We start from the raw sequence: 10,000 nt of genomic DNA, 5'->3' as shown, positions 1-10,000 counted from the left end.
TTTAGAATTGAAAAATAAGTTATTTTTTTTTTTATTTTTACAATTCTATAAGCTATAATCTATATTAATTTTCAGAAAGAGTCATCTTATATTGACCTTTTTACCTATCTGTATGTATCAAAATAGTTTAGAATTGAAAAATAGATTTAAGATTTTTTTAACATATATATTTCTGTAATTCATACATGCACGTAAGTTTATTTTTAATTATGAGACAGTTACAATGTAATGAATAGTGAGTCAAGGAATAGTGAAAACTATAATAATACGACTGAGGATTTCAAGGATAATGAAGAAACTTTGTAGATTGTTGTCACACTTTGAAAATGTTTATATGAAGAGGAAGTGGAAAGTGGAAGTGAATAAGATAATATATTTTACAAATATAAAGCATTGTTGTCCTTTTATTAAAGAAAATGCTTTTTAGTATAGCTAGTAGATAATCATCAGTAACAAAAAGGTCAAGTGATTAAATTTTAGAAAAATTACCCGCCCCCCCAAAAAAAAAAGTTGAAATATTTTACAAATATAAAGTATTGTCCTTTTATTAAAGAAAATGCTTATTTGGTATAGCTAGTAGATAATTATCAGTAACCAAAAGGTAAAGTAGTTAGATTTTAAACCCCCCCCCCAAAAAAAAGAGTCGATATATTTTATATATATAAAGTACTGTTCTCCTTTTATCAAAAAAAAAAAATTGTATAACTAATAGATAATCATAAGTAACATCACCAAAAAGTAACAAAAAGGTTCAAAGTAAATTCTCCTCTCCTCTCCAAAGTCCTAACTATTTTCAGGTGTAAGCAGAGAGAGAGAGAGGAAGTTAGGAAGAATTTGGGAAATGTTTTAACCCATCGGGCAAGATTTTTTTCCCCCGCCAATGCGCACTGCAAAAACCTTGGAAACAAAACCAGAAGTTTGTTTGCAAGCATAGCAGTGCTGATTCGCTGGTATGCAATAATGCGATATCCTGCATAGCTACCCCCCCCCCCCTCCCTCTCCGCATAGTGACTATCAAAGCATACCGCCATAGCGCATTCAAGATACGGTGTATTTATTCACAAAAGATCTCTGCAATTTTTTGCTGTTTTGCAAACAAGGAAAATAATCTCTCTTGCTGGTATAAATGTAGAATGATATTAGAACAGTTTTTGAAAGTGGTCATATTACTAATGTTTTCATATTTAGTCAAATGATATAATATACCTTTAATAAGGGGGACTTTAAATAGGTGTTTATGGTAGTTATTGTTAAATGTAAGATTTTTTTTTTTAATTGAGTGGGGAGTTCAAACTTTATAGTTTTTTTCAATTAATCTAAAAAAATAGACAAATTAATTTTATAGCAAATACTCATTCACAAAAATTAAATGAATAGATTTAAAAGCATTCGTCATAACTTATCAACAACGAGGATGTAAATGTATTACTAGATTACACCAAAAAGCGAAAAATGCTATGTATGTGACATTCATGATTATTTTTCACTTCCCTACGCTACTCATGAGTTACCTTTAATAGTTCTGAATTAATCAAAGTATAATCGTAAGAATCTAATAGGTAGTAGGTAGGCCAGGGCACCAGTCACCCGTTGAGATACTACTAATAGAGAGTTATGGCGTCTTTTGACTGTCCAGACAGTAGTACATTGGATCCTTCTCTCTGGTCAAGGTTCCTTTTCCCTTTGCCTACACATACACCGAACAATCTGGCTTATTCTTTACATATTCTCCTCTGTCCTCATACACCTTACAACACTGAGAGTACCAAACCATTTTTCTTCGCCCAAAGGGTTACTGCACTGTAATTGTTCAGTGGTCACTTTCCACTTGGTAAGGGTAAGCAGCTATTCTAGGAGAAGGACACTCCAAAATTAAACCATTGTTCTTTAGTCTTGGGTTAGAGTTCTCTTGCTTGAGGGTACACTCGGGCACACTATTCTATCTAATTTCTCTTCCTCTTGTTTTGTTAAAGTTTATATGGTTTACATAGGAGATATTTATTTTAAGGTTGTTACTCTTCTTAGAATATTTTATTTTTTCTATTTTCCTTTCCTCACTGGGTTATTTTCCCTGTTGAAGCCCATGTGTTTATAACATCTTGCTTTTCCAGCAAGGGTTATAGCTTAGCAAGTAATAATAATAATAATGATAATAATAATAATAATAATAATAATAATAATAATAATAATAATAATAATCAGAGTCAAAATTAAAACTAACGAAGTTATGCATAAAAACCAATGTACAATAAATGGTAGATGAAATTTTGGATGAAGTTGTGCACTTTAATAACCCAAGTAGAATTTAATTCACAGTATACTGTTTTTCTTTACCATCAACGAAACCATTAACTTCAAATACCATTCCTTTATGAAGTCCACCGTTCAGATATAGCTGTTGTCCACGGTAGCTATTTTACGTTGGGAATCAACACGAAATTCAATTAACACAACAGATGATGAAAAGATTCCCTCCGTAATTAATGCGTTGATCTGTGTAGTTACGTTCTCTGAACTTTGTTTCCCTTGATGAACATTCTGTTATGTTTCCTATGATAAAAAGATCTAATGTTTCCCTCATAATTGTGGCTCAAGTTTAAACAACGGTTTAGGGCTGAATCGTTTGCAAGTCCTGTTCACAGTTGAAAATCAGCTCCTTATTACGCCTTTTTGTGTCAATAAATTGGTTGCATTTGAATATGAGTTTGTTAAAAATTTACAATAAAAAAGGTAAAGGCCTGGCAACATTTATTCCAGGATTTCGAACGTTTTAAAAACGGATATAATGACGTAAAGTAGTGGCATTACGGTCATCAACCCGTAAAATTTGATAACAAGGTGAGGTAAAATTAATGTCGCCTGTATTTACTGAAATACGGCTGAGAACAGTATATTTTTTAAGAAGAAGTTTCAATTAGAATTACGATTTTTTAAAAGTGTTCAAAACTGAGTAAAAATACCAATGCAGGAAAAGCGAGAATATAAATATATTAATTCTATATGTATATAGTAGATGAATACCAGCATGGAAATGAATCCTTTAGCCATTTCCTTAATTATGTGTGTATATGGTAGATGAATACCAGCATGGATATGAATCATTTATCCATTTTCTTTATTCCAGTATAAAAAAAAAATACGCCATGGTATTTTAAAATGATCCATGTAGCCCAATTACAAATGCGTATTGCTTTGAAGCGAATTTTTCGTTCTCGAACCCAGCCAAACCAACTCAGCGTCCTTTTGTGGAGAAATATATCCTGTCTTCGTGTGGCGGTATGCTTTGAAGATCCCCCATGCAAAAGCAGATCCACGCAGGATATTGTAGAGCTCCAGGCGTTATTGCATACCAGCGACTCAGCACTGCAATGCTTGCAAACAAACTTCTGGTTTCATATCAGGTTTTTACAGTCCGCATCGTGGAAAAATGAAGGAAGGAAACAAAACCCCCGCGTGAGGAAAACCTTTTCCAAATTCATGACAAACTTTATTCTTTTACCAGTGTATGCGACCCGTAAATATGACAGTTAAACATTTAGATAGATATGCACACATATTTTTTCTCAATCGATATTTACTTAATATCTTTATTCTATTTCAGGATTACTTTACTTCCGTATAGATATCTTCAAGTGTTCTAACATAAGATTCATCTGATCCTTGTCCTTGAAGGGCTCTCATTACTGCTGAAGTTTTAACAGAATCAAAAGCTTTCTCGTAGGTAATAAAATCTATAGATTTGTTCATTAACTGGTTAATTACGTGGATACACTCAGTTGAGTAATATCTGTTTCTAAAACCTGACTGCTCTCTTGGTTGCTTTAAAGTCCAGCTTTCTTTCTTCTATTTGTCCTAATATATATATATATATATATATATATATATATATATATATATATATATATATATATATATATATATATATATATGTGTGTGTGTGTGTGTGTGTGTGTGTGTATATACATATATATATATAAATGTAAATATATATATATATATATATATATATATATATATATATATATATATATATATATATATATATATATATGTATATGCATATATAAATATATATATATATGTGTGTGTGTGTGTGTGTGTGTATTTATACCAGAATACGCAACTCGTCAAAAATGACGGCTATATATTTAGATATGAACACACATGCACACACACACAGATTCAACCCTTTCCTCCTCCTCCTCCTTTCTTATCTACAACCCCTCTCATCAGGGTGTAAATACTCCCACTTCCCTTCCCGAGGGACAGGGAGAGACCGAGTAGTTATATGTCGCTGAGCATTACTGAAAAGAAATATTATATAAATACATACATATATATATATATATATATATATATATATATATATATATATATATATATATATGTGTGTGTGTGTGTGTGTGTGTGTGTGTCCTAATTCAAGTATATAGATGTGTGTTGTATGTCAAGGTAAATGAACTCAATTTTCATGAGTATTCCACAAAAACCCATATCTCAGCATGTTATTGTACAAGATTGCATTTTGGTAGCAAAGGGAGTTTTGTTGCCTTTGGGCACTCGAGTTGACAAGTCCCTCACATGAGAGGGTAGTTGTGTACGGTGTACTTATGAACGAACCTTTTGTAATAAATGAAGAAACCTCATATTCCGATGTCTCATTATCCATCTACATGGGTTATATCGGTGTCAGGTGTAAAAATATGTCTGTTTGTGTATGTTGGGAGGGAAGGTGTTCTTTGAGTTGGTGAAATAAAAGTTCAAGAGGCCTAGATACACAAGGACTAACATAGCAGACGCTGCTGCTGCAGGAGATGAGAATGAAGGAGCAGTCGGATATAGCGTTCCCGGTGAAGAATATAGACAGGAAATTAGAACGCAAGAATTGGAAAATAAGTTCGATAACTTACAACAGTTAATGAACAGATTGTTGGTGGAACGAGAACAGCAGCGGCCCACAACCACAGCATATCCGATGTACATGGACGAAGTTCAGACGCACACAAGTGAAAGTACACATGCACAGCCGAGTGAAGATACACAAATCGTAGTTCGAAAGTTGACAGAACTCCAGGCAAGTGTTAGGCCTTTTGATGATCAACGGCCTAACGAAGGGTTTCAATCGATTGAAAAGTTTTGAGACTTTGAAGTAGCTACATATGGGTGGTCAGAAAGAGAAAAAACTATTCAAGTAATTAGATTGCTGAAAGATTCTCTGGCAATGGAGGTGAGGTGTTGGCCACAAGACATTTTGAGAAGTTATACTGAAATAAAACGACGTTTAATTGAGAAATATGCCTTGCCTGATGCGAGAAAGGGAGACTTGAAAGAAAATTACAAACCCAAAATACGGGAAGGTGAATCAGTTCCTAGTTTTGCAACTCGCATTTTTCGTGATTGGGATTCATTTGCTACCAAGAGTGCCATTCTCCCAGAAGGTGATAAAAGCAATTGCCTGTAAACATATTCGCAGATTAGCAAACCCGTATTTATGTGGTTATTTGTTCGATGACAATCGCTCGTTAGCAGACGTAGTAAGCGCGATACAAAATATTTTAGACAGTTTGCCAGAAGAAAAAATTACTGGGAACAACTGGCCCGATTCCGAGAAGTTGGCAGCCATGAGAGGCACACGGAAACCCGCTAAGGGGGGAAGGGGAGAACCCGCAGTTAGCAGATTAGAGCCTTCAGATGCTGGCAGTGAGGGGGAGAGGAGCACCGACGAGTGGAGTGCCCAACCCAATGATCTCCCTGCCGTTACACTTGTCAGGCCAACGGTCATCTATCTCGAGAGTACTCAGCAAAAAACGCCCAGGGCGGGCGGGCTATGGGACACACACATCTCCCCAAACCCACCATCCTAGGAAAAGGAAACAGAGGAATGGGAAGACGAGAGAGTTTGATGCTCCCCCACATGACATCACAAGCAGTAGCCGAGGAAGCGGTGACGACGGACATGGTGACAGAACAGGCAGAGGGACCTCCATCGGTACCCCCAACCTCACCCCCGCAGCACTAGGGAGCAGCGGCATTGCAGCTGAGGTCATTGGCCCATAACTCGTAATGGCCGTCTAGGAATGTTAGCAGTTAGGATTGACCTGCCAGATAAATCCATTTGAGTGCTGATCGACACAGGAGCCATGTTCCCCTATATAATAAAGCACAAGTGCCTGGCTCTATATATTTATATATATATATATATATATATATATATATATATATATATATATATATATATATATATATACAGTATGTATATATAAATATATATATGTGTATAGATATAAATTTATATATATATATATATATATATATATATATATATATATATATATATCCATGGACTTGTTCTTTATTGTGTAGGGGATATATATCTATCTATATATATATATATATATATATATATATATATATATATATATATATATATATATATATATATATGTATATATACATATATATATATATATATATATATATATATATACATATATATATATATATATATATATATATATATATATATATATATATATATATATATATATGTGTGTGTATGTGTGTTTATATATGTATACGTAAATATATAATTCAATTATATTTACATGTTTATGTATAATCATAACTTATTAATCTATCTATCCCGTATCCGTAATTAAGAATATATATCCATCGACTGACAAAATAATTGGAAAAGCTATGAGCATTTTGATTCCTACCATTAGTTACTTAAAACTTTTTTAATGTTTAAAATATTCCAGGGAGAAGCAACGCCATCTGTTGGGTGCTGAATTATGTTCCAAGATATACCAATAGAGTCCATTATAGAAAATGACCAAAGACCCCATTCATTGAAGAAGAGCTTTCTTCGGTCTTTGTAAATTTAACCACGTCAGTCTTTACCTACTCTATCCACCGTCAACTACCTTTGTAGTTGACGAAGGTCGACATGGAAAGATGGCCTAGGACAACTATTTTCGTTTTGTTGCACTCTGGATGTGAGTAAAGAATCTGCATTGGTTATGTTCAACTCTTGTTAGGTATTCTAAGCTTAATTTTTTAAAGAGTTCGAGTTTTTTTCTGACAATTGGTCGGTTGTCTTGTAATGTTCTACTATATCCTTGTTATTACGTTCTTTCTCAAGATTTTAGTGTATTACAGTTATTGTAGAGTATTTGGTTTTGTTATTTGTATGTAATGTTAAGTGTTGCATTTTGCGAAATTTTATTTTCTTTTGTGTTTTTACATTACCTGTCCATTTATCTTCTGGGGACCAGCTAGGTTTTAATGCATTATTCCATTTTATTAGCATATTATAGCTAATAGGGAACTGGCCTTGTTTGTTTAGGGTAATATTAATCTCTTGTTTAAGTTCTTTCTGAGTTTATAGGGCAGTTAACTAGTGTTTTAGGTATTTCCTTTTATTCTAATCTCTAACGTGGTTTTGATAGTAAATATTTCTTTAATAATAGTATTCTCTCAGTAGGGTAGGTAAGTTTTTGTAGGTAGTTTATCATTACTTCTTATACTACTAAGTCCTTAGGGTAGGTTGCCTGTACAATAGGTAGTCTGTTTTGGAGCGTATTTGAAGTTAATCTATTTATAATCTGCAAACTCTAGTTTTATAATTCATATTCAATGCTATGGCAGGATAGGACATAAGATTTACTCCTATTACTGTCACGGATAAGTGTTAAAATCAACTATTCTTACTCTTATTTAAAAATAAAAAGTTATTGCCACAATATTTTATTCATTTAATTTGTTGAAAAACTTAAACAGGTCAATTTGTAATTTTAAATTATATTTTAATTTTTTTTGTAAAGTACTCTTCCGGAGTGATAACTTACTATAAAGGATGAAACTATGTAAAGGTCACCTAAAGTCTTTACTTTTGAACTTGTGACTTAAGAATTCATTTAATAACTCGCAATGACTCTTTAGAAGATGAAAGTTCAGGTCGCCTAAGCCTACATTTTCTAATTTTGAACTGTGAATTAAAATTTATTTAACTGTAAATTCTTTAGGTAAGAAATATTTTTACTGTGGAATATTGTTCTGTAGAATAACTTTAAAATACTTTCAGAAGTTCTTTGTGCTGCATCTGCTGATGTCTGCAGAGGGATCCATGTCGTCTGGCACTCGATCTGGATTAGTTCTTCTTCTAGACTTCTTCAATGAACGTAGAAGCTTTTTGCTGCTAACTAATACAGGCAGGCAATGGGACTGATGATGGCAGCGTGGCTTCAAAACTCCAGACCTTTATTTTGAGTCCTTGAAGTGGTTTTTGGGGCCTCAATCTATGCCAGGAGTACAGCAGATCTGGAAATATTGTCTGGGTTGTTAGTGTTTAAGATGTTAGTGTTAAGGTTTAAGTTTTAGTTTTTCCAATCCTTTGTATACTAACATTCAGATAACTAAGTTTCTTCAGTGAGCCTGCAACGTGGTTATCTGAAACTCTGCCTCTTCATTTTTTACAGTCTTCCATACCAAGTTCCTAATGTTTGTTTTTTCCAAGTAAGTTTTTACTTTTACTAAAAGCATTAATACATTTAGTAGTCATTGGGTAATTTTCAAAATTTTAAGAAATAGTTTTGTCAAATTGTATTTAATCATTGGGTACAACCTTAAAAGTTTAATACGTCCATCGGGTAATTTTTTTCCAGAGTAAATTTATATCTGTTCTTTGGTTTAAAGAGGTCTTATTATGAAAAACTTAGTATACAATTAACATCTTGTACGAGTTCGGGTCAAATTGCAAGACTCGCTGCTGGTGTCTCCAGAGTACCTTAGGGCTAATATAAATCTAAACAGTGTTGGCCTTTCAGGATTGCAATTTCTTAGAAAGCTTTGGTTCTTTACGGCTAACGTAAATCTGTTAGTTTTAGCCTTTTGGGAATTTGGAGTGAATCTAAAGTATTCCACTCGCTGACATTTTCTCAGAATTTTTTTCTTTAAAAACATTGGTCATTGGTGTTTATTTTTTATAGGTATAGTTTTTAAATTTTAGCATATATAATCTAATTTTCTTTAAATTTTATAATACTTAACAGATTTCAAATGAAAAAAAAATTTACCCAAGGAAGGTCTTAACTTTGTAGTTATTTATTATAACTTAAATGTTGTAAAAATTTTGGAGTGACTGATTTAGTTGTAAAAATTTTGGAGGGACTGATTTAGTTCTTTGTAGTTATTTATTATAACTTAAATGTTGTAAAAATTTTGGAGGGACTGATTTAGTTCCAGCATTTTGTGATATTCGCTAATTGTTTCTTAATTAAGAACTTGGTACTATTCTTCCTTATAACTCTAAAGGAAGACCCAATAAAATCCCCCGAAAGCAGAAGCGAGTAGGGTATAAACACAGTGGGGAAGTCTTCCTTTTAATTTTAAGTTTGTGCTCTTTGGAGGCAGTTTGTGTATTGTAAACTAGGAAGAAGTCAAATAAAGCATCTAACTGAAATAAGGTTTTGAATTAATACTTTATCCTTGGGCCACAACTTTCAAGGTTTTCTTAAACCATTACTTAATCCAGTAAAATTCTTATCCTTTTGCAAACTTTTTCTTAAATTACTTTCATCCCATTATATAAAAAGCTTACTAAAAATACTTCTAGCGAAGGCAGATGGAGAAGGTGTCTTATGTCGGAACTGAGGTTAAAACTTGTGGGCAATAAACTGATTAGACCCTAATTCTTTTTTAGTTGGTGGGACTTCGGAACTTGAAATTAACTCTGGCAAAGGAAGTTTAATGATTTATATCTTGCCTTTTGATACTAGCTAAAACTTTTTGGGCAGAAAATAAATAAGTGTAACAAGCAATTGGCATTTTGATATGTCACGAGCAGAAATGTGAAAATGGATGATACTAGCAGCATGATCACTACAGTTAAGATGGGAAAGTATTCCTATAAATATTTAACCCAAACTGCATGATGGCCACATGTCAGACCATAGATAGAAAAAGTAACTAGAAAATGGGCTCCAGCACATTAAATCCC

The 10,000-nt window shown here is 33.1% G+C and overlaps 2 long non-coding RNA genes across 2 annotated transcripts in view; one reads left to right on the top strand and one right to left on the bottom strand.

The window, feature by feature from the left end:
* Positions 1–10,000, bottom strand: part of LOC137652451 (uncharacterized) — a 217,272-nt gene that overhangs the window by 112,081 nt on the left and 95,191 nt on the right. The window lies entirely within an intron of this gene.
* Positions 6,788–9,466, top strand: LOC137652434 (uncharacterized). Its single transcript, XR_011046277.1, has 2 exons — positions 6,788–6,998; positions 8,087–9,466. It is a non-coding gene; the product is annotated as an uncharacterized lncRNA (long non-coding RNA).

This window comes from Palaemon carinicauda, chromosome 13 (assembly GCF_036898095.1).
Source record: "Palaemon carinicauda isolate YSFRI2023 chromosome 13, ASM3689809v2, whole genome shotgun sequence".
Classification (NCBI taxonomy): Eukaryota; Metazoa; Arthropoda; class Malacostraca; order Decapoda; family Palaemonidae; genus Palaemon; species Palaemon carinicauda.
Note: the sequence above shows the minus strand (reverse complement) of the source record. Positions and strands in the feature narration are given on the sequence as shown.